Genomic DNA, 24,252 nt, shown 5'->3' with positions numbered 1-24,252 from the left:
GATTAACTAATTTATCTTCAAGTTTACTTATTCTTTTTTTATGCCAGTTCAGATGTACTGTTATGCCCCTCTAGTGAATTTTTCATTTCAGCTTTCCAGTGTATAGGCTATATGTCCACTTTTTTGCATATTTCATAATTTTTGGTTGGGAACTGAACATTTTAGATAACATGTTGTAGCAACTTTGGATATTGGACTTTTCTTCTGGGACGTGTTACTTGCTTGTTTGTTTAATGACTGGAAAATATCTTCTTTTTTAAAAATGTTTTTAAATTTATTTTCAGTGTAGCAGTTTTCATTGTTTTTGTACCATACCCTGTGCTCCATGCAATCCGTGCCCTCTCCAATACCCACCACCTGGTTCCTCACCTCCCCCGTCCCTTTAAACCCCTCAGATTGTTTTTCAGAGTCCATAGTCTCTCACAGTTCACCTCCCCTTCCAATTTCCCTCAACCCCCTGCTCCTCTCTAACTCCCCTTGTCCTCCATGCTATTTGTTATGCTCCACAAATAAGTGAAACCTTATGATAATTGACTCTCTCTGCTTGACTTATTTCACTCAGCATAATCTCTTCCAGTCCCATCCATGTTGCTACAAAAGTTGGGTATTCATCCTTTCTGATGGAGGCATAATACTCCATAGTGTATATGGACCACATCTTCCTTATCCATTCGTCCATTGAAGGGCATCTTGGTTCTTTCCACAGTTTGGCGACCATGGCCATTGCTGCTATAAACATTGGGGTACAGATGGCCCTTCTTTTCACTACATCTGTATCTTTGGGGTAAATACCCAAGAGTGCAATTGCAGGGTCATAGGGAAGCTCTATTTTTAATTTCTTGAGGAATCTCCACACTGTTCTCCAAAGAGGCTGCACCAACTTGCATTCCCACCAACAGTGTAAGAGGGTTCCCCTTTCTCCACATCCCCTCCAACACATGTTGTTTCCTGTCTTGCTAATTTTGGCCATTCTAACTGGTGTAAGGTGATATATCAATGTAATTTTAATTTGAATCTCCCTGATGGCTAGTGATGATGAACATTTTTTCATGTGTCTGATAGCCATTTGTATGTCTTCATTGGAGAAATGTCTGTTTATATCTTCTGCCCATTTTATGATATGATTGTCTGTTTTGTGTGTGTTGAGTTTGAGGCGTTCTTTATAGATCCTGGATATCAACCTTTTGTCTGTACTGTCATTTGCAAATATCTTCTCCCGTTCCGTGGGTTTCCTTTTTGTTTTCTTGATTGTTTCCTTTGCTGTGCAGAAGCTTTTGATTTTGATGAAGTCCCAAAAGTTCATTTTCACTTTTTGTTTCCTTTGCCTTTGGAGACATATCTCGAAAGAAGTTGCTGTGGCTGATATCGAAGAGGTTACTGCCTATGTTCTCTTTTAGGATTCTGATGGATTCCTGTCTTATGTTGAGGTCTTTTATCCATTTTGAGCTTATCTTTGTGTACGGTGTAAGAGAATGGTTGAGTTTCATTCTTCTACATATAGCTGTCCAGTTTTCCCAGCACCATTTATTGAAGAGACTGTCTTTTCTCCACTGTATATTTTTTCCTGTTTTGTCGAAGATTATTTGGCCATAGAGTTGAGGGTCCATATCTGGGCTCTCTACTCTGTTCCACTGGTCTATGTGTCTGTTTCTATGCCAGTACCATGCTGTCTTGGTGATCATAGCTTTGTAGTAAAGCTTGAAATTAGGTAACGTGATGCCCCCAGTTTTATTTTTGTTTTTCAACATTTCCTTAGCGATTCAGGGTCTCTTCTGATTCCATACAAATTTTTGGATTATTTGCTCCAGCTCTTTGAAGAATACTGGTGGAATTTTGATCGGAATGGCATTAAAAGTATAGATTGCTCTAGGCAGTATAGGCATTTTAACAATGTTTATTCTTTCAATCCAAGAGCATGGAATGGTCTTCCATATTTTTGTGTCTTCTTCAATTTCTTTCATGAGTGTTCTGTAGTTCCTCGAGTACAGATCCTTTACCTCTTTGGTTAGGTTTAGTCCCAGGTATCTTACGGTTCTTGGTGCTGTAGTAAATGGAATTGATTCTCTAATTTCCCTTTCTGTATTTTCATTGTTAGTGTATAAGAAAGCCACTGATTTCTGTATGTTGACTTTGTATCCTGCCACGTTGCTGAATTGTTGTATGAGTTCTAGTAGTTTGGGGGTGGAGTCATTTGGGTTTTCCATATAAAGAATCATGTCATCTGCGAAGAGAGAGAGTTTGACTTCTTCATTACCAATTTGGATACCTTTTATTTCTCTTTGTTGTCTGATTGCTGTTGCTAGGACTTCTAATACTATGTTGAACAAGAGTGGTGAGAGTGGGCATCCTTGTCATGTTCCTGATCTCAACGGGAAGGCTGCAAGCTTTTCCCCATTGCAGATGATATTTGCTGTGGGTCTTTCATAGATAGATTTGATGAAGTTCAGGAATGTTCCCTCTATCCCTATACTTTGAAGGGTTTTAATCAGGAACGGATGCTGGATTTTGTCAAATGCTTTTTCTGTATCAATTGAGAGGGCCATGTGGTTTTTCTCTCTTCTCTTATTAATTGGTTCTATCACATTGATTGATTTGCGAATGTTGAACCATCCTTGTAGCCTAGGAATGAATCCTACCTGGTCATGGTGGATAATCTTTTTAATGTGCTGTTGGATCCTGTTTGTTAGGATCTTGTTGAGAATCTTAGCATCCATATTTATCAGTGATTGGAAAATATCTTCTTTATCTTAGTTATTATTTCTCTCTATCACTAGAATACATACTATCTGAGGACAAGGATTTCTGAAGATTGTTGCAAATGTAGTACCTAAAACAACAGTTGACATATTGTAGGTACCACATTGAGACTGAATACTATGGAAGCTATAATATTTCAAACTTAGAAAATAGACCCAGTTTGGGGCACCTGGGTGGCTCAGGGGGTTAAAACCTCTGCCTTCCACTCAGGTCATGATCTCAGGGTTCTGGGATCAAGCCCCACATTGGTCTCTCTGCAGAGAGCCTGCTTCCCCCTCTCTCTCTGCCTGCCTCTCTGCCTACTTGTGATCTCTGTATGTAAAATAAATAAAAATAAAATCTTAAAAAAGAAAAGAAAAGAAAATAGACTCAGTTCTCACAACTGGGATTTAGAATGTTCCTATATGCCATTTTATGAATGGATTTGGCCCATTTAAATGGGATATGCCTTATCAGACAACTACTGAGAATGCTCTCTTCTTCTTTTCTTTTTCTTCCTCTTTGCTTCTTCTCCTTCTCCTTTTTTTATTTCATTTGTTTCTCTGCTGTGCATGCTATCTTTTCTTAACATCCATTTTTAGACTTTTATCCAGAAAAATTTTCTTCCTACTTGCTGTTAAGTCACATATTAAAAAATTGGGGAAGGCTTTTCATTGTTTATCCTTCAATCTTCTGAGAAAATTTTGATCATTTGCCAAGAACCCTAGGAAAATATTATATTTCATTCTTCTTTATGTTTTATCTATTTTTATGCTTATTTAGAAAAATAAATCTCTATCTGGGATTATATACTCTTTAAATATTCTTATCTAGATCTTCAAGTTCCCAGGAATCCTGATTTCTTCTGATGGATGGTATGACGTTCAAAAAACATCAGAAATGATAGATAAGGTATATTAATGAAACTTAGCAAGATTTTTGTCACATTTCATTTTAATTTTGCAGAATTTTTTTTTCAGTTACCTAAGTCAGTAGAAATTTACCAGAGATTTTGATGCAAGATTTAATTTGGTTTAATTTAATCAGATTAATTTCCTCTTAAGAATTAATACAGTAGGACAGGGAGAAGGTTTAAGGTTTTGACTGATGGAAAGAAAGAAGGCTAAATTTTTAGTAAGGGGCTTCATTTGGATGCTGAGGAGAGGATGGCTGGCTGGGTAGAATTGCTGGACTGATGACTACATGGACAAATGGGCTCTTGGGTCACACAGCACATCAACTCTAAGAAGAAAGCTGGGGTGAAAGGGAAGAAGGACCAAAAGGAAACAGCACAATTCCAAGAGGAGCCAGCACCGGTCTGTGCATTCTCTTATAAACATGCTTTTCCACAAAACCCAAAGGGGCCATTGCATAGTCAGGGTTAAATCACTTAATTAAAATATTTTACTTGTCATGCAGTTTACACACTCATGCAGTGATTGGGTGACTGTGTCTATGGCATCTTCACAAATGGTGAAATAATGGACAGTAAAATAATAAGCTATAAGCTCTCTCTTTGTCACATTTGTTGCATTGTTTATCACATCTGTTGGTTTTTTTTCGAACAGTGTGATGATCAATTATTCATGACAGAATGATAGCAATTTCATAATAATCTCACTCAGAGATGAAATCACCCTGTCCATTGAGGTGCCCATAGCCTCTGCATCACTAGAGTAATAAGTCACTGTTAAGCACCCTCTTGCTCTGAGCATTTCTCTCCATCCTATTTGTCCAGACTTTTAAAAATTACTGCAGAAGAATTCTGCACTAGTCACTAAAGCAGATTACAGCACTAGTCACCATGCCATGCTTAATAAATGACCCCACTGCTATGTTCCAGAAAATAAATATAAAATAATGGATATTTGGAAGAGAGGGAGAAACAAACTGGAAATACTCAGAATTATTATTATTTTTTTAAAGGATATAAATGTCATTTAATTGTTCTGTTCTCAAATGGTTGGTCAGGGATGAGGTGGGGGTAGGGGAGAGGTCAGAATTCCATCTCTGAAGAAGCAGGGACTAGCTCAAATTCACAGTTGATGGATGTCTAATGTGCCAGTGGAAATAAAGCTGATTTAAGGGAAGACAATGAGGTCTGGTAGAGTTCAGGGTAATTCTTCAGGGATCAGGAGAATCATCCTCACTGCTAAATTAAATTGAGGTCAGAAACAACCCTGGTGATAAGGGTAAGGAGCAACACCTTATTCTACAAGAATAAGCTTGAGGCATTTTAAAATTTCTGGTTTGTCTTTATATTTCCCTTATTCCTTTGGTGTGAAATCTGCTATTTCCAAAACTGACTATGGTAATTATATAAACTTTTTTTTTTCTCTGAACATTTTTTTCTTTTTGTATTTGTAGTCATCTTTAAGCAAATCTTTTTTGTAATCAACACCAAAACTTGGGAGCTAAATTTCTTCTAATTTTTTCCTAGTATGCTATGGACTTTTATGGGATTTCTGGGGTTGCACTATTCAATGCAATGGGGAAAGACTGGTCCTAGGTACAATGTAAAGTCGACAGCTGTTTTGGTTACTGAGTCTTTTGTTTTTATATTTCAAACTTGTTCATACTGTGCATTTTGGGAGCCTAGAGCCATTCTATTCCACAATCAAAACTTGTTCTCAGACACTTTTGTTTCTACTAAGGTCTGATTAGACAATTATAGAATTTTCAAATTATAAGACATCATAAGTCCCACTATTTCATGATGGTCAGATCAATAACAGCAAAGTTTCCTTCCTCCCCGGCAGCTTTTGTATTTCAATATCTAACTGGTAAAACTCTCATAAGGGAATTTTAAGTTCATGAAAGTGGGGGAGATTATTTTTTATGTGGGGTCTCCTGAGGCCTTTTCAACAACAGTGCACAGATGATCACTTAATGACAAGTAGGATTGATGAGGGAATAAAACCTCTTGGCCTCAAATGAAAAAAAAAAAAAAAGACTATCAGATTATCTGTTTCTGGATTTTGTTTTTCACTAATTGAAAGTCATCCCTTCAGGAATTCTTTTTCTGAGCTTTAGGAGAAATTTCCAGACAGTTTTCAGTCCTGCAACATCTCATAACCTCAGTGATGTACTTTAAAGAGTATGTACTCCCAGGAATGCAACAAGGTTTTATCTGGCATTTCTATTTCAGTCCAGTTTGCATTGACTGCTTTGAGTGATATGTTGGAATAGATTATCGTGATATAGCAAAGAGGGGGTGAATAGAGAAAAAGAGGGTAAATTTAAACTATATATAGTGATTTGATACTTCATATTAAAAACTTCTGGACTATTTAGATTCTGAGGATAAATATCAAAGTTGGAGTGGTGATCATAAATATGTAACACAATTATTATTCATCTAATTAGGTAGATTAAAATACTCCATTAAAAAAGGATGAAGAGGAGTGAAGTTGCAGAAAGAGTAAGTCCAAGTATAAAGAGAAATATCTTGAAACAAAGGCTCAAGCTACTAAAGAAGATTATGGCATCTGTATCTGACGAAAAAGTTTTAAGAAAAAAATTTACAAAAGTTGTAAAAAAAAAAAAAGAAAAAAATTACAAATATTCTGGAGACACATAAAGATTTAAAAATTTTTTCCAGGCTTTCCATAATCTCATAATTTAAAAAAATGTTATTATGAAAAATGCCTTTAAGAATAACATTATGATCTGACATAGTAACTGAATTTATAGTATAGTATGTATTATTTCATCAGAATTTAATATCATAATCCTATTGAGTTTTATAAACAGGTATTAATTTTCATATTTTTACATATAAACATCTAACCATATGAGTGGCCAGAACCAAAGTAGACCATTCATGGCAGGTTTACCAAGGCAACTTCCAAGGTCCTACATTGGCCCAGTGTCACGTTTTGATGTCATGCTTTGATCCCAGCCTGATGAAAGTAATAGTGACAATTCCATACTGACTTTATTCAGATAGCCCTGAACTTCACAAAATAGTTAACTCTTCGACAAAATGGATCAGACTTTATTTCTAATGTATCTGGCATCTAGTAGGATTGCTGCCAGAAGCAAAAAGTATTTAAGAATCTTCTGTCATTTGTGTGAAAAAAAATAAAATCAAGACATTGATATGATTCCTTTCCTGTCATCATCACGGGCCAGAAAACAACCACTGATTTTCCTCACCTCTCCCTTCATGCCTGCTGACTGAGCAGTGAGGACTAAGTGTGAAAAAGCCATAAACTTCAGAGGGAGGTTGCTTCCACACACCTCACTAGGCCTTTAACCCACTTGACTGTCTTTCCCCAGCACAATGAATATTATAATTGGAAGCATTTTGGTACTTCCTATTTTTCTTTGAAAGGTGTAATTGGGTAACCAAGGAATGGTCACTTTCTGGACATTGCCAGCCTGGCCATCTGCCTTTGGAGCTTCAATTTACTGGTCGTTTAAGAGGTTTTGACTCATGGAATGTTCTGTCTTGAAAGGGCTCTCTGGTCTTTTGTTTTAATCCCTCTTATTTTACAGATGAGGAAATTAAATGTCTTACATATGGACACACAATTACTGGATTTTATCTCAAGGTTCCTGGCTCTAGGTTTACTTATCTTTATATAATACCCATCTTTAATATATCTATGATTCTTTTATTTTCTCCCAACTAGATACCTTCATGGACCTAACACTTAAATTGGTCCATTTAACATTTAGGTATAATGTATACCATTTAGGTATGAAATGCAATATAAGAAAGAAAACCAAACTGCTATTGGAAAGCTCCCAGCTATGGCTTCAGGAAATTGCTCCTTGTCCTGGACCATAGTTCTGTAACTATTATGCATGAGAGGAAATGAGGCAAAAGAATTGGAGAGTACAAGCAAATTTTAGTTCAGCCATTGTCACCTTGAATGTTTCTATTCTATAAGATTATGTTGGAATGATGGAAAGAAACCTGTACTTGGAAGTCTTGTACAATGAAAAGAAACTTCTGTACTAGACAAAAAGTCTAATGTGCTCATCTTGCTACATGGCTAACTGAAAAACAAAACAAAACAAAAACACATTCAGCCTCGCTGATTCTTGGTTATTGTTAGGTAGCATCTCATCAGATTTCAGGGTGTGTTCATAGCTTAAACAACAGGGAAATGGGCAAGTCCTGCACACTTCATATGAATTTCTTGATTGACTTTTAATCTAAAAATTATAGTTCATGGAGAATACTGTAAGTAGGCTCAAAATTTAGTAAAATTGAGTTTTAGTTTTGTCTTTGAAGGTCTGCATCTCTAGTTTCTGAGTCATGCCTTGGGCACCATCCTCCTCTCATGCTCCTCCTATAGTATAGTCATCACTCAGCATTTATACCTAAGCCTACATTCTTGCAAGTCTTCTCTCTCCTTCCTCATGAGAGTTGATAAAGAGCTATTAGACGCTCCTTATTGCAGAACGCCAGAGGAAAGGAAGAGCTGACTTTCATTCGGATTGGCTAGGTTGGACTCAGAAGCAAGAGTAAGTGTTGAAATAGTGTTCATTGTGTTCTGTCTCTCCATACTCACGTTCATACCCAGTATAAAAAGAAGAGTCTTGGCAGCAGATAGAGGTGGATTTTTCCCTGTTTACACCTGAGAAGGTTTTTCAGCCCGTGAGAGAGTTACCTGACCTCAAGCTTGTTCTCAACTCTCTTCCTTCTTGGCTTTGCATCTCCAGCGTATCAAGAATTTCAGAAACAGTTTCTACTCTTGCAGGAGCCCCACCCACAAAATCCAGTTCTTTTGAAGTCAGTTTTCTGCAGTGAGAGTTTTTCAAGGGTAACTGGGAAACATTACTATTTCTTTAACAGTTTATTTTTAATAACCTCTAAGCTCTTAATCACTCTCTTCCTACACTCTAATGCATTCTATATCCTCCTGCCATATCCAACTTCTTAAAGTAGAGCTTTCTTTCATCAGTCCATTTTATTGGTATCTTCAATTATACTCTATTGCCAATTACATTAAATCTGGAGTTCAAGTCTCTCCATAACCCTTCTGTCCAGAATCATCTCCTACCACTCTCTTCTGTTTAATCTAAGCATGAGTCACACCAGGACACTCTAATTTTATTGAATAAATAGTCCATTTCCTTTTCTTGGCCTTTGGTCATGTTTTTCTCTCAATCTGAAATTCCCTTGTCCATTTTTGTATATCAAGAAGTTATTTTATCTCTACCCCACCTTTTACTAATCCATAAATAAGATAATAATAATTTTAAACTCAAAAGATTGTTGGTATATACAATATTAAGGAGAGCTTGGCATCCACCAAGTGTGTTATTAGTGTCATTACCATTATCAAAATATTGCACCCATTTATTTTTTATAAATGAAGAATAATTGACATACAATATCCTATTATTTTCAGTTGTACATCATAGTTATTGAATATTTGTATACATTATGGGATGCTCACCATAATTCTAGTTATCTTCTGTCACCATATAAAATTATTACAATTATTATTGACTATATTTCCTATGTGTAACTTCCATCTCCATTACCTATTTGTTTTTCCATGACCTATTTATTTTATAACTGGAAATTTCTTAATTCCTTTCCCCTATTTCACCCACATCTCTCCCCTCTAATAACTAACTACCAGTTAGTTCTTTTATATACAAGTCTGTTACTATTTTTTGTTTATACATTTGATTCATATTTTAAATTCCTATACATAAGGGAAATCATATGATATTTGTCTTTGACTTATTTCACTTAGCATAATACCCTGTAGGTGCATCCATGTTGTCATAAATAACAAGATTTAATTCTTTTTTATAGCTGAGTAATATTTGATTGTATATATGTACTACATCTTTTTTATTACTCATCTGTTGATATACATTTAGGTGACTTCTATATATTGGCTATTGTAAATAATGATGCAATGAACATAGAGATTCATGTATCTCTTTGAATTGTTGTTCAGATAAATACCCAGAAGTAGGATTGATAGATCATGTGTTGGCTCTATTTTTCATTTTTTGAGGAGCCTCCATACTGTTTTCCATGATGGCTGAACTAATTTACATTGTCACCAAAAATGTACAAGGGTTACCTTTTCTCCTTATCCTTATCAACACTTGTTTTTTTAATCTTTTTGGAAATAACCCATGTGGTGACATCTCACTGGTTTTGATTTGTATTTCCCTGATGATTGTAATGTTGAGCATCTTTTAATGTCAGAGCTAGCCATTGTATATCTTTTTGAAAAACATCTATTCAATGCCCATTTTTATTTTCAGTCATTTTCTCAAGAATTTCAGTTGTGTAAATTCAATATATAACCCCTTAGCAGAGGATTATTTGAAAATACCTTCTCTCATCCACTAGATTACCTTTTCATTTTCTTCATGGTTTCATTTGCCATGCAAAAGCTTTTTATTTATTTTTTTCTTTAAGACTTTATTTTTAAGTAATCTCTAGATCCAACATGGGGCTGGAACTTATAACCCTGAAATCAAGAGTCTCATGGTCTACTGACTGAGCCAACCAGACACTCCAAAAACTTTTTAATTTGATGTAATCCCATTTATTTCACTTTTGTTGCCCTTGCCTGAAGAAACTGGTACAAAAAATATTGTTATGACTAATGTCAAAGATCTTACTGCTTATGTTTTCTTCTAGGAGTTTTATGGTTTCAGTTTTCACATTTCCAGTCTTTAATTCATTTTAATGTATTTTTTATATGCTATAATATAGTGGTCCCCTTTTATTCTTTTGCACGTAGCTGCTCAGTTTTCCCAGCACCATGTATTAAAGAGACTTTTCCCCATTGTATATTCTTGCCTCCTTTTTTGAAAATTAGTTTGCCATACATGCATAGTGTTGTTTCTGAACTCTCTACACTGATCTATGTATGGATTTTTTTTTTTTTGCCAGTATCACACTGTTTTGGATTACTATGCTTTTGTAGTATAGTTTGAAATCAGAGAATATGATACCTTCAGCTTTGTTCTTCCTTCTCAAGATTGCTATGGCTATTTAGGGTCTCTGTGTTTTAATACAAATTTTAGGATTATTTATTCTAGTTCTATGAAAAATGCCATTGATATTTTGATGGTGATTGCTTTGAATCTGTAGATTGCTTTTGGTAATATGAACACAATAACAGTATGATTTCTTCATTTCATTTGCATGGCTTACCTTTCATTTATTTTTGTCATCTTCAATTTCTTATATTAATGTTTTGTAGTTTTCAGGGTATAGGTCTTTCATCTATTATGTTACATTTATTCCTAGGTATATTATGTTTGATGCAATTATAAATGGGATTATTTTCTTAATTTCTCTTTGTGATAGCTAGTTATTAGTGTATAGAAACACAACTAATTTATTTTTGCTAATTTTGTATCCTGAAATTTTACTGAATTCATTTATTAGTTCTAAGAGTTTTTGGTGGAGCCTTTAGGGTTTTCTGTATATAGTGTCATGTCATCTGCACATAGTGACAGTTATATTTCTCTTTTCCAATTTGGAGAACTAACTTCCTTCCTTCCTTCCTTCCTTCTTTCCTTCCTTCCTTCTTTCCTTCCATTCATTCTTCCTTCTTTCCTTTTTGTTTTTTTTTTGACTAATTGCTCTTGCTAGGATTTCTAATACCATGTTGAATAAAAGTAGTGAGAGTGAACATCTTTGTCTAGTTCCTACTTTCAGAGGAAAAGCTTTCATCTTTTCACCATTAAGTATGTTATTATCTGTGGCTTTGTCATATATGGCCTTTATTGTGTTGAGATACATTCTATGTATACTCATTCTGTTGAAAGTTTTTTATTATAAATGGATGTTGACTTTTATCAAATGCTTTGTCTGCATCTATTGAGATGACCATATGATTTTTTAAAAAGTTTTTATTTGTTTATTTGACAGAGAGAGAGATCACAAGTAAGCAGAGAGGCAGACAGAAAGGTGGGGGGGGGCAGGCCCCCTGCTGAGCAGCGAGTCCGATGCGGGGCTCCATTCCAGCACCCTGGAATCATGACCTGGGCCAAAGGCAGAGCCTCAACCCACTGAGCCACCCAGCTGCCCCACACCTGGTTCTTTTAAAATATAAACAAAATCAATAAATCTTTAGCCAGACTCATCAAGAAAAACGAGAAAGGGCCCCAAAATAAAATCAGAAATGAAGGAGTGGGGCCTGCTTCCCTCTCTCTCTCTCTCTCTGTCTGTCTCTCTGCCTACTTTGTGATCTCTGTCAAATAAATAAATAAATAAAATCTTTTATAAAAAAAAGAAAGAACCAGGTTTTTGTCTCATTGATCTTATCTGTTTTTTTAACCTTTATTTCATTTCTGTCTGCTCTGATCTTTATTATTTTCTTTCTTCTAGTAACTTTGTACTTTGTTTGTTCTTTTTCTAGTTCCTTTAGGTGTGAAGTTAGATTGCTTAGTTGAATTTTTTCCTGTTTTCTGAGATCTTGTATTTCCTAAGACTTGTATTACTATGAACTTTCCTTTTAGAACTGCTTTTGGTGTGTTCTATAGATTTGGAAACCCTATTTTCCTATTTTCATTTATCTTAAGGTATTTATTGATTTCCTCATTGACCAATTGTTTGTTTAGTAGCATGCTGTTCACTCCCTATGTTTAGTAGCATGTTGTTTACTCCCTATGTGTTTGCGTGTGTGTTTCCAATTTTCTTCTTGTAACTGATCTAATTTCATACCATTGTGTTTGGAAATGATTCCTTATATAGTTTAAGTCTTCTTCAATTCATTGACATATATATTATATGATATATATCATTCTGTTTTGAGGTGGGAGTTGCTTAAATTCTAATGCATTCTAAAAGCACTACATTCCCCACCCCCTCCATGTTTTATGTTTTTGATGTTATATTTTATATTTTTTCATTTTGTGTAATAACAACTTATTTTAATTATAGGTGATTTATTTTTTCCCTTTAACATTTATCCCAGCTTTTAAAGTGGTGATCCATACCTTAATATATATTTGCCTTCAACATGAGATTTTTTTCTTTAATATATTTTCTTATTTCTAGTTTGATATTTTCTTTTCCACCTAAAGAAGATCCTTCAACATTTCTTATAAGGTCGCTTTAGTGGTTATGAACTCCTTACGTTTTTACTTGTATGGGAAAATCTTTATCTTCCCTTGATTTCTGAATGACAACCTTGCCAGGTAGAGGATTCTTGCTGGCTCTATCTATCTGTCATCTATCTATCTATCATCTATATCAATCATATATCTGTCTATATCTACTTTTTCCATTTCAGCTCCTCAAATATATTCTGCCACTCTCTTCTGGCCAAATTTATGCTGTAAAATCAGCTGAGGGTCTTATGTGATTATTTGTTTTTCTTTTGCTGCCTTTGAGATTCTTTGTATTTTTAACTTTTGCTATTTTATTTACAACATGTCTTGGTGTGGTCTTTGGAACTTGTTTGGAACTTACGTGCATCTAGACATCAATGTCCATTTCCTTCTCCAGGTTAGGTAAATTTTCAGCCATTATTTATTTAAATAACTTATCTGCCACTTTCTCCTTTTCTTCTCCTTTTGGGAACCTTTTACTACAAATGATAGTATGCTTAATGTTGCCATATAGGTCCCTAAAATACATCATATTTTAAAAGTTTTTTTTTTCTTTTTGCTGTTCTGATTCAGTGATTTCCACTATTCTGTCTTCCAGGGAGTTGATCCATTCCTCAGTATCATGTATTCTGCTGTTGATTCCCTCTAATGTATTTTTCATTTTAGTTATTATATTCTTCAGCACTGATTTGTTCTTTCTCATATTTTCTAACTCTGTTGAAATTCTCATGGTGTTCCTTTATTCTTTTATCAAGTTTGGTGAGCACCTTATGATCATTACTTTGAACTCTATCAGGTAAATTACTTATCTCTGTTTCATTGAGTTTTACCATTGTTGTTGTTTTATTTTCCTGGGGTTTTTAGTTTGTTCTTATTTGGAATATATTTCTCTGTCACCTAATTTTCTTTAAATTTCTGTCTTTGTTTCTATTAATTAGGTGTAATAGCTACTTTTCCCAGTCTTGAAGGAGTGGTCTTTTGTAGTGGTAAGCCCTTTGTGGATTGTGTGTGCCTGATGACGTCGGCAGGCTGGCTGGAGGTGGGTTGATGCAGTCCTAGTAGTCTAAGGGCATGCATCAAGGCCACCTTGGTGGAATGGATAGAGCTGTTTGGCAGCTCCTGAAATGTGCTGGGCTGGAGTTGCCTTGGTTCAGTGGCTGGAGTGGGTGTGGGTCTGGGGTGAATCCAGATGTACCTTGGCAGAACTGGTCATAGGTTGGCTTGGTCATGGGTGTGTGTGTGTGTGTGTGTGTGTGTGTGTGTGTCTTGGGCTGTGTTCCACCAGGGCCATCTTAGAAGGACAGCTGGCCTGGATCAGGAGTAGGTTGGGAGTGTTCCAGGGAATGCTGCACTGGGGCCACCTTGGCATGATGGTTGGTCCTAGAGTATGCCACACTGGAAGTGCATTGACAGAATGACTGGGTTGAACACAGGCCTGGACAAAACACACCAGAGTTGTTTTGATGGGAAAGTTGGAGCTGGTGTAGGTCAGGAGCCCAGGGGATACTGGGTTGACCCTAGCAGCCAGTCTAGTAGGCTGGCTAGAGCAACTGAACCCTGCTCTCAAAGTGGAGTAATAACATAGCAAATAGTACTCACTGGCTCCTCCGAACGTGGTGAAAGTTCCTATAGTTCCCCTGCCCATTTGGTGGATACTCTATGATTAGCAAATAGACTTCCTTTACTTATACTGTAGTTTCCCTTTACACCACTTTTTTCTCACAGTGTCTTGGGGTAGGTAAGTCTATGCATGGGCCCCTCAGTGATATCCCTCCCTACTTTAGGTTGCCAGTGTCAGGGGTAGGTTTCTGTCATTACTCTGTATCCATCTCTCCTACCATTCTTTATGTGTTCCCCTTATAATTCTTTCAGCTCTCATTTCTTCTTCAGGAAGAATTGTTCAATATGGAGGTGTAGATTCAATGTGTCCATGGTAGGAAGTGAGGTCAGGGTCATCCTATACCACCATCTTTGACCCAGTGTTGCCCACATTGAAATATCATCTCATTCAGCCTTCCATGGATGTTTTGTACATGTATTTCTCAACACTTTGTCCCCTACACAATGCTTATCTTTTATACATATTTTATTTTATTTTTTTTGAAATGTTTGAGTCTATTTTATTTTCTTTTTTTTTCTATATATTTTACATTTTTTTTAATTTATAATTTTTTATTTTTTATAAACATATATTTTTATCTCCAGGGGTACAGGTCTGTGAATCACCAGGTTTACACACTTCACAGCACTCACCAAAGCACATACCCTCCCCAATGTCCATAATCCTACCCCCTTCTCCCAAACACCCTCCCCCCAGCAACCCTCAGTTTGTTTTGTGAGATTAAGAGTCACTTATGGTTTGTCTCCCTCCCAATCCCATCTTCTTTCATTTATTCTTCTCGTACCCACTTAAGCCCCCATGTTGTATCACCACTTCCTCATATCAGGGAGATCATATGATAGTTGTCTTTCTCCGCTTGACTTATTTCGCTAAGCATGATACGCTCTAGTTCCATCCATGTTGTCACAAATGGCAAGATTTCATTTCTTTTGATGGCTGTATAGTATTCCATTGTGTATATATACCACATACATATTTTAAAACACAATGAATTTTGATCTTGTTTCTTTTATGCCCTACCTTGAATTGTGTTATGTGTTGACTTCTTCAAGTCAATGCTGTTGTCTTACTTCCACTTGTTTGTCTCTTAGAATCCATACAAGTTGATTAATCACTATTCTTCTGAGAAATCACAAAGCCATATTCTGTGGTCTGTATACCTGCTGACTGGTATCCACTCAAGTTTTCCTGTTTCTGTATCTGACACGTTACTCTTCTATGTAGTCTAAAGAACTATCTCTAGTTCAGTGGAATGATTCCTTCTTGGGTTTTCAGTTCTCTGTGGTATCTTTTCTTTATTATCATAGCCTTGTTTATCATCCCTGCCCATAGAGTTTACCTCATTTTAGAACCATGCCTGACATTATACATTTCTCCAGTCTTTCAGCCCATGTCAGCTCCTACTGCACCCCTAGTTCCCAGAGTTGGAGTTCATTTTTGGCTCAATTCTTAACATAGTATAGACATAAAATAGCTATTGGGTTGAAGTAGTAATACCTATAGTAGCTTATATTTATTGAAGACATATATCTGTCAGGCATGATATGAGATAGTTTATTTAATCCTTAAAACAACCTTGTACATAGGTATAAAGAGCCCCCGATTTGTGGAAGTAGATTCTGTGACTCAGAGAAATTAAATACATTGCCAAGGTTGTATAGCTCGTGATAGGTGAGTTCTCACTGTCTGTCTGCCTCCAAATACTGTGCTGTCTATGGTTCTGCTCTCCTGCTGTTAAAAAAAAAAACAAAAAAAAAAAACAAAAAAAAAAAACTTGGGAGAACTTTCAAATTATATTTCAAATATGTGAGTTCCAAATGTTTCTGACATAATGCACAATTGCAGAGAAAACATGTTTTTATTGATGTTAAAAGAAACCCATGCTTACATTTGTGATGAATTCTAAAGCTGTTAGCTTTTTGGTATAGTCTATATTTGGGGTCTGAAGGACTTGTCTGTGTCTCTTTAATATTATCACTGTTTTTTTTCTTCAGACTGAATCTCATTGTCTCTAATCACTGGTTGTACTTGTATGTGTAGCTTCCAGTCTTCAATTTTCCTAAATGTCATGTAGATATAAATGTAAGACTCAATTGCTTAGCTCGAAGTTTTGTGCCTTGATGGACAGTTAGGCGGGGGAGGAAGAGAATGTCTTGATGTTGGGTTTTGCCCTAATTTTGTGAGTATTTTGTTCAAATAGGAACTCAAGTATATTTTTACTCTTGTTTGTTTCACATATAAATATCTTCAGGGAAACTGGAAATGAATAGAACAACACTGAACCCCATGATTTCAAGGCAGAGACAAATTATCTCCAAGGTAAAGAGCCTGGCCAGGTTGCATATAATGACTGAATTGACAGCTTTTTTTGTAGATCTATATCAATGTTGACTAGAGGAAGTTTGTGTTTTTAATACAAAAAAAAAAAAAAAAGCTCAAATTAGAAAAGTACATTGGCATTTTCTAAAAACTCTCCCTGAGCCATGGCCTTATGCCCAGATGATGTAGGTGCAATTTTACCTAGACAGGGCAATTACAGAATCACTGTGGACCTAGTCCAGCCAAAACATGTTTTCCCCTGCTCAGTCACAGTGATGAAAGTCCAATTTTAGAGACCAAACCTTTGGTTTAAAGAATCAGCCTCCTAGATTCTTTACTACTATAGAACAAATCCTGGAGGAGGAGTAACACATGAAACTTTTTGGATTCATTATTATTTTAATGGAAATTAGCTTCTCAGATCTACTCTTGACAACTAATTGAATGTTGGAAATGGGAAGGAGGGATGAATGTCTCTCTCAGGTATTGGCATATTTGCTTAAATATGGGAAAAAGGAGAAGTCAAACAGCTTGGGCACTCTTCCTCAGCTTAATTAAAAAGATAAGAACTTCTGGGGACATGGTAAGTTTGAAGTCATAAGAGTGCTCACTAAGAAGAGAAAAGCATACATCTTTTTGTCTCTACTTCCAGTAAGTTGCATTTGGCATTATCATCATCTGAGCCCAAGGGGGACAGGCTGGTTGACTGACATGTTACCCAGGGTCTCTGCACTGATCTAGGTCTTCCTAATTCCTGTCTCTTGGAGGAAGGAAGGCACAACAGCTTGGAAAGTTCCAGAGTTTTTGTTAAGTGATGAAGTTGTTCCTCTCCCTCTCAGATACTCTGGCCAGCTAAGGACCTAACTAATTGGTTGGAGGACACAGAGATATTCAGCAGAACAGTAGAGTCTTTATAATGAGTGTCATTACTTACTTCTCTCTTCCATAATTATTGCCGGGATGGTAATTAAAAGTGAATTATATTTGCAGGGTATGATTTCAAAATTGCCCTCACATTTTTTTTCAGTGGATAAAGATTTGCACAAAGTGAATACTTCCTATATTTGGAGCTCAGTTTCCTTATTTGTAAAATAATTTGTTGACTAGATGGTCTCAGCAGTTCTGCTTAAAGCAGCATCCATAATTTATATTCTAAATTTGTAGGTTCCTAAGTCTGATTACTCTAGTCACAGGCAACCTTGAAGAATCAAGATTTATGAGGACTTAAGGGAGCCAAGATTGCAACTAACTTCCTTTAATGTACTCTTTCAACTTGCTTTTTGCATTTTTTAAAAAATTAGAAGCACCAAGAAAAAGAAAAGTTGAAATATGCATACAAGTTTCTAATTGTTGGAATTAATAGAAGGAATGCTGTGATTTCAGTAGCCACACGAGGCTGGGACCCAGAAGATTTCAGAAAAAAAAAAAAAAGAAAGAAAGAAAAGTAAAAGGGAAGCTGTTACCTATAATACCTGTAGAGCATTATTCACAACCTCATAGAGTTGCTTTAGAGCCATACAGACAACTTCTATATTAACAGATAACATTTCAGTCTGGAAGATCATCTAGCCCAACAAATTATTCTATGAATCAGGAAACTGAGCTCCAAATATAGAAGGTGCTTTGCTCATGGTCACGCCACAGAATCCAGATATCTCAACTTCTTGTTTAAAACTGAGGCTGTGAATTCAGAAACTGCTTAAAGAATCCTTTGGTGTATGATAAAATTACAGGTTGGGGTACCATGGTCTAGAGGGGTAGAATAGGAGGAGAGTTGGAAAGTTTGAACTATGTGAATTTTAGGAGCCTGCAAGCAGAGACATCGGGAATCCAATTTCTCCCAAGAGTTGCACCTCTCCTGGACCCAGCTGTGCTAAACCCTTGGCTGGGATGGGAACTCTGGGTGAGTCATTCCATTTATAATAAAACTAAGAGGAGAATAAAGAGTCTTCCTGGGCTTTTAAATCTGGACGTCTTGGCTGTTACCTCAGCTCTGAAATACACGAAGTGACCACAGGAAAGCCACTTTTCCTTCTGATACACCGTTTCTTCATTTGTGTATTAGGGGAGATGTTCTCTTCCCTGCCTTGCACCCAGTGTTGACACCAAAGTGAAATGCAGCAGTGGATGTGATAGTGGATGTGTATTATATGTGTTTTTAAACACTGGCAAATAAGACCAATTATTATTTTTACCATTATTTCTCATCAAGTTCTACTCTAACCTGAATCAGACTGCCTCTTCTTGATCCAGTGTCTGTAAAGGATATGCAGAGGGCCTGTATTCTTTCTTTACCTGCATTGCTACTTCCCCAGGGATGTCCAATTGTCTCTTCAATTATGAAGTATCTTGGCTCTACCTTGAGTTTTGCGAGATGTGTACCCTGCAGGGAACCTAGATCCATTTTTAGAACATTCAGGGAATACTTCAGCTGCAGACAGCCACCTGTCCAAGGTTTTCATTCCATATGATGGTGTCCAACATCCAATGTCTGATCAAAGTAGCATAACAGGCTTGGTCACCTCAGCCAAACAGGGGACCATTATAGTGCCATTAGAGCTCCACAACTCTCCAGGGGACTGGCCAGGCTATCAGTGTTCTTGCATTGCAGATTAATTTTTTTCCTTCTGTTCAATCCTAATTCTTCTATCTTTCACAAGTGATATTACTAAGGGAGTTTTCTAAAAGTGTATTATATGTAACTCTCTGTACAAGCTTCCCAGAATATATACCTTATAGCATCTTATAGCATGTGTTTCAGCACATACAGTCATTGTCCTCTCTAAGGAAAGGTGAGTCTGGGACATATGAGAACTTAATAGCTCTTCCAGCCATTAGAATAAACCATTGCCAGGCCCAGCACCCCTACTCTACCTCTGGCTGATTCTTGTGTATGCTTCATTGACTTTCCCTCCCTGCCCCGATCTCAGTTTCCTAATTTTAGATAAATTAGATTTATCTAAAAATAAGATTAAATCCCATGATAAAAAATAAACACATCGCACCTGGCAGAGCTGAAAAGATCATGTTTGGCCTGTGATTCTAGTGTTTATGACAAAGCATTAGGATGTAATTAACTTTTTAAGTTCACGCCAATGAATGCCATTCAGAATTAACAAATGAGCCAGAAGACCACCCCCCCCCCCAAAAAAAAGTTTAAATGCTTGCTAACCCTCATTTAAGTATGGAAAAAAATCATCTCTGTGGATGATGAAAACTATTGGCCCATTACTCATTTGTTGAACACCTTCCCCTCTTTCTGGAACTACTGCCCATATGATGATTAAAATGTCTTTTTGTTTGGTCTCATTGTTTGTACTTAAATTTGCTCTAAGAGTGTCTGATCCTTTGGCTCTTTAGTAACTGCTCAGACCTTGAGTAATTTCATTCTTATGCATGAGAGAAGGTACATTGAGATGGGTTTGCTTGATCAAAGACCTGTCACATTCCTTGGGCGTTTTTTGTTTTGTTTTGTTTTGTTTTGTTTTTTTACAAATTTATTACTTCTTGATTATTAAGAGTCAGGGGTCATGCTTGATGCAGGTAGGCAGATGGTGGTTATGATCAAATCAGTCCCTGCCTTTGCTGAGTTAAGAGTTTAATATAAGAAGTAGACAAACAAATGAGCAATTACAAGCCAGTTGATTGGAACCTGGTAATGGAAATGTTGGAGTACTCTTAGGATTAGAGAAAGAACATGAAACAGTGCTTTGCAAGTCAGAGGTTTCATTTATCTTAACTTCCTGCATTTGGATGCTCACCGAAATGGTCACTTTGTTTTTCCAAAGGTGCCAGGTCTGCTAGGATGACTCTCTCCCAGGTTGCTGAGGATCACATACACTGGGAGGCCAGCTTCCATGATATCTGGTGATCTAGAGCAGGTCCAGGGCTAGTTAAGTTCACATGACAAAGGAAGGTGGACTTTCCAGTGCTACAACAAGACGAGGGCTCTGGTGCTCAGGTCCTTATGTTTGGCTTCTGGGACATGCATATTTAACTAATTACTTGATTCCAAGAGACAGTGAGGCAAATCATATGATTATTTAGTTGAATTTAGCTATTTTCCTTCCAGATTCAAACTGTTTTCTTAATTTTTTGTATTCTCTGTGACTTCCATTTTAAGCAATTTCAGTTTTTTACTGGACATCTTTATTTTTTAAGTTAAAATCCAATTATCCAACATATAGTACATCATTAGTTTCAGATGTAGTGTTCAATGATTCATCAGTTTTACTGAGTATCTTCAAATATTAAAGTCCTGTGTCTGTACTCGAGGGACTCTAAAGGAAAAAAAATACTATGGTCTGCACCTCATAAAACCTTATAGTTTTGTTCAGGGAGGCATGTGATACAGTATAAAAAAAATCTGTTACCAAAATACATTTTAAAAGATGCATTTATACTATGAACGATATTATAAAAATAATGTTCTTTACCTAATAATACTGTTACAGAGCAGTTGGTTGGTAAAATGAAAACTGCAAGCACAGTGCCACCTACTGTCACTCTACCTGAAAGTCTCCCTCTCCATCCCATTCTTTGCAGCAGTAACTTCTATTCATTTTGAGTTCAAGTGTCCCTTACTCCAGGGAGCCTCCCCTGACTTCAATAGCCCCTTTTCCACTCCTTTCCCATTCCTTTGCATAAATGCTTTTGCTTTGTTCTGTATAGCTCTCTAATCATCCATGTAAATTTTAAGGATACTTACCTACATCTATTCTACTTCATCTGTTCTTAATAACCTGTGAATTCTAGGGTTGTTCTTTCCTTGTGTGTGAATATATAATTTATTGAATTCTTATGATTCCAGAGTCTTGAAAAAATTGGAGCCTATTTACTTGCCTTTAAATAGGCGTACTATTCTCTCAGTCACCTTCTCTTAAAAGAGGTGGGGCGTTCCTAATGGTACTGTCAAAATTAGTGGCACGTACAGCACACATACAGCCAGATAAGAAGAAGCAATAAAAAGGGCATGAGAAGCAGGTTCTAGCACATTCTCAACATGAACTAAATTTTGGAATTTTAAATAAGTTATGGAGATGTGAGGGGTTCTTTTTATATTAAAATATATTTTATTTTACATAACTTAAAATGCTGGTGTTTAAAAATAGTCCTAGGTTGAAAAAAACACGAACACTTCATGCTTCCACAATGGAGGTGGGGAGTAAGAGTTTTATACAGATAAACTCTAAGGTCTTACCATGGTACAATAAGCCCTCTACCAGATTTACTTGCCCATATAACTTCTAGGTAAGTTAAAAATTCCAAATTTCCATAAATAATTCCATTTTAAACTGATTCTAAAAATTATTTAAAAAACTTTAAAATGTGAAAATATCAATGACTCTTAAGGAACTCTGAATAGCAACTAATAAATAAACATCATAAATGTTAAGGGGTTCTGAACATTAGACATCTCATTTTTCTAAGGATAAGTGTGAATCTAGAGTTGAGTATTCCAAACTGTATTTCTAGCCTCATATGAAGCTCCTTTAAAAAGTATTCCACAACGAAATACTTTTGGGAACTCTGCCTATAATTTTCCCCTCTTGGAATTTCATCATGCATTTTACCTATTAAACATTCTGCCAAGCTTTGCAGTAAAATAACTGTTAAACTTTGTTTAACCTCACTTTTTCCAAACTAATTTGATCTCAGAAAACTTTATGTGTGTATTACCAATTATAACTCCAGGAAAATAGAATTCTGTGGAACACAGTGTGAAAAGTCTTCACTGTGCTCTTTGGGTGCTGTTGAGTAGTACAATGCTACACCCATGGCTGGAGGTCAGTATTTCTCCTTTCTCCTTCCTAAAGACTTTTCTCAGGACACCACAGGGACTAGCACAGTGTCCATCTTCAGCTTGGATTTTAGCTTTGAAGAAAATTTCCTGAGCTGCTTTTTTTTTTTTTTTTTTTTTTGAAAAACAATTGCTGGATAACAATCTGTAGATCATATTTCGGGAGTAATTAAAAGAAATTGAAGAAACAACCCTTGGCTTAAAGAAATAACTAGTTGTTATTTCTGCAACAAGAAGAAAAACAGTTGAGTGATAACGTCAACTAATAAAAATGACAGGTACTTTTGGAATTTAGAAGAAGGAACAACCAATAAAGATGAGAGGGATGAGTGAAAGTTTCTAGAATATGAAGTTTGAGCTGGATATTAGGACATCTAGTTAGAGAGTTAGGTAAAATAGACGAGACCAAAGTTAATCCAGGCTACAATACTGTTATAAAGGATAACTCCAACTAGGTTCAGGTTTACTTTCATATGGGTTATTATTTGGCCAGGAAGTAAGTAGTATGAAGGAAATACATGACTAGGATTGTAAATCACTGTTTATGGCCTCTGTTTCTTAGAGATATGCCCTGAACTGAAGATCAACAGTTTCTGCATCCCATAGGAGGGAGAGTTCTCTCACATTGCAGGAGCTGAGAGCTCCAGGCTCTGCTTTTTTTTTTTTTTTTTTTTTCTTAATCAGAAATTGAAAAACCACTTCAGTGTGCAAGAGTTGCTTACCATGTAGGGGTTTTCTAGTAAAGCGTAGTTAAGAGATTCTGTGTTCTATTTCTTACTGCATCATTTGAGCAGCAGCATATTTGGCCATAAGCTCTCATAGAGTTTGTGAAGAGTTACAGAAACAATGAAAATAAAGAGTGCATAACTTTGAGAAATGAGGAAGAAAACATTCACGGGGCCACGTTCTCTTTATTCCTTTGGTACTTGAATTAAGAACCATGAGCATCTACACAATTTTTTGGTCCTTTATTTAAAATTCAAGTGAACATTACCTGCCTGTGGAATTGAAGGGAGAAAAAAGAGGAAGCATTTGAGTTGTCCCAAAGCCTTAGGCATAATGATCACATCCCTGTTTCGACTTCCCAGGTTCTCATGCCAGCAGAAGCCTGTTGGAGAAAATAAAATGTTCCCATTAAATCTTTTTAATTTAAGAAGGGATTTGGTATATTATCAAAGCCTTCATCAGTGGCTTTTAAAAAAAATAGTAGATGAGGTTATCCTTTTACATGTTTTATAAAGTATAGTTATCTAGTTTGCATTAAATATGAATTGTGCCTGTTCTGTTATTTCACACCAACAATTTGATGGTGGCAGTAATTTTGCCATGTCTCCCCAAGGTCCCTTGCTCTGTCCCTCCCAAACAGTACACAGCTCCCTCTAGGTTCCAGGTAAAATTGAGCAGTTCTACAATCTACATGATATGTTTTCCCAAGTCTCATTTTTAAGGAGGCTTTATCAGGTGTAATTAGACAGCTGCCATCTCTCGTGACTTGCAGTGTATATTTAAGGAGAGAAATATGAGTCCTCCTCTGTGAAATGAAAAACAGTGTCATCAAAACGGTCTTTCTGATGCTCTGCTGGCTCTTTACCTCCAGCCTGGTAACAAATTCCAGTTCCTCCCAGAGCTCTGTGCAGAGTTTCTTGGTAAAGATGCACAGATTGTGTTAGCTTTGATAGCAATGTTATCATAGGGAAATACCTAAAATGGAGTAAAAGAC

Source organism: Mustela nigripes, chromosome 8 (genome assembly GCF_022355385.1).
Source record: "Mustela nigripes isolate SB6536 chromosome 8, MUSNIG.SB6536, whole genome shotgun sequence".
Taxonomy (NCBI): Eukaryota; Metazoa; Chordata; class Mammalia; order Carnivora; family Mustelidae; genus Mustela; species Mustela nigripes.
This window is presented reverse-complemented; position numbering follows the sequence as displayed.